This window comes from Apis dorsata, unplaced genomic scaffold, assembly GCF_000469605.1.
Source record: "Apis dorsata unplaced genomic scaffold, Apis dorsata 1.3 scaffold_129, whole genome shotgun sequence".
In the NCBI taxonomy this organism is placed as follows: domain Eukaryota; kingdom Metazoa; phylum Arthropoda; class Insecta; order Hymenoptera; family Apidae; genus Apis; species Apis dorsata.
In genome coordinates this window covers 502,647-504,629 of record NW_006263422.1, presented here as the reverse complement: position 1 = coordinate 504,629, position 1,983 = coordinate 502,647, and positions in this window count along the sequence as shown.

Sequence of the window (1,983 nt, the reverse complement as noted above, 5' to 3'; positions counted from 1 at the left end):
GAGAGAGAGAGATTGCGAGCAACGATCGCGTTCGCGGGCCTCGTCTCGGGCCTCGAGCCCCGGCTGATGGTTTCTGGAATATGGGCCGGCCCCTGATGGGTTCGTTTCGGCTCGCCGGAATTGAAAGCCCCGCTTTAATGGACCGCCGACACTTTGTACACGTCTAGTGGACCGGGGGGCCACTCCTCGTACTCCTTGCACCTGACTTTTGACAAATTCACGGGACCGATTATATCGTGATGTTGTTCTCGGGCTCTGGAAATAGAAGGATTTTCGTAGAACGTAGTATGTGTATGCTCGTGTTTCTCCAAGTAATTTGTAAGCCGGGCAACAGTGTGTTTATCAATAACGGTATTATCATTATCGCGCAGCTATTTTGGATCTCTGGTAGTATTTATTCATCAGTTCCTCGTCACTGTTTCTTCCGTGTTCGTCGATTCGACAGCCAGATATTAGCTGTTATTGCGACGTGTCTTTCGAAGATTGAGCTTTGAATAAAAGACGTAATTCTCGTTCTGTTCCATCCAAGTAATTTAATATTATTCGAATGTTCGCACGAACATTGCTCTCCCATTCCACGATATTTCGTAGAAAATAAAATGGCGCGGTTCTCTCGCGCAGAGAATTCTAAGAGGTATTATTTCAGACAAATAGCATAATCATTCCTCACTTTTCTTTCTATATTTTCTATATTTCTATATTCTAAATATCTTTCTATATTTTCGAACGAAGTACGGAAAAGAATAATTTCCAAAATCTTTCTACTTCTCTCGTAACTTGTAACAACTTTCCTCAATTGCGCAGGAAATTACCACACGAAAAAACCGCACGTCCATCATCTTCGCAGTTTGCAAAAATCCTTCCCCTCCCTAAAAAAAGAGGAACAAAAATCAACCAGAAATTCTCGCCTCCTAATTCACCATGTATGTAACCTCTCCTCGCGCGGTTTAAACATCCTCCTCGTCGACCTTGACCCCGAAATATTCCGACGTTTCTGCGATCGAGAGTGGCACAGGGTCCAAAACACGACGTGGCGGCGGCGGCGGCGGCGGCGGCGGTCAGACACGAGTCTGCGTGCAGGTATCGGGGGGGGGAGACAGGGTGGGGAGGAGGGATTTTCGCCGATAAATGAAAGGGCGGAGAGGAAACGAGGATGGGCAGGAGCACGCGATCTATACGATTCCGCTCGCGGAACTTCGAGGAATCCGGTGGAGGGAGATTTATCGGGATTTGCAAATAATGAGACTATGTTTCAAACGGGCCCCCTCTTCTCAAAGGGGTTTTTTTCTTTCTTCTCCTCCTTTGGAACGACCTTGCGTTTCCACGAAGGGTCGAGTTGTTGGGTTTCAGAGAGGATTTTTTGGGAAATTTTGGGAAAGAGAAATCCCTGTTCTTCACCTTTTCTTCGGAAGGAAAATTCTGGAGGATCGAAAGAATGCCGGGATCTTGGAATTCGTGCAAGGTGTTTCTTAAGGAATTTTGAGGATAAAGGATGATCTCGAACTCGTTTTCTTTTTTTTCTTTTTTTTGCGGGGAGAAGATCCAAATTTCGATATCTTTGAATTAATTTTTGCAAAAAAAAAGAGGTGAAGAAGTTTGAATCTTGTTGGAAAATTAATACAAATTTCATCATTCTAAGTTTATCTATCCTTAACATCGAACTTAAACCTGCTACTTCGAACGACAAATATATCAATACATCCCTCTCCAACCTTCCATCTCGAAACGAAGCGAGAATTCAACATCTCTCTTTTACTTTGGGGGAGTACAAAGGGGGCTCTCACACTCGTACTTGGCCATATACCATATACCAACCTCGAAAATCTCGAAAATCATCGTTCCGAGAATCGAAAAATTGGCTGTGAAAAAGGAGCGAGAAATCGCGAAACGGAGAAATCAGAAAAAAGCGAGAAAACCGAAGCAATAAATGAAGGCCNTGAGATGGCCTTAAGGTCGAAAAGGCGAGGATCTCCTCCTTAGAAG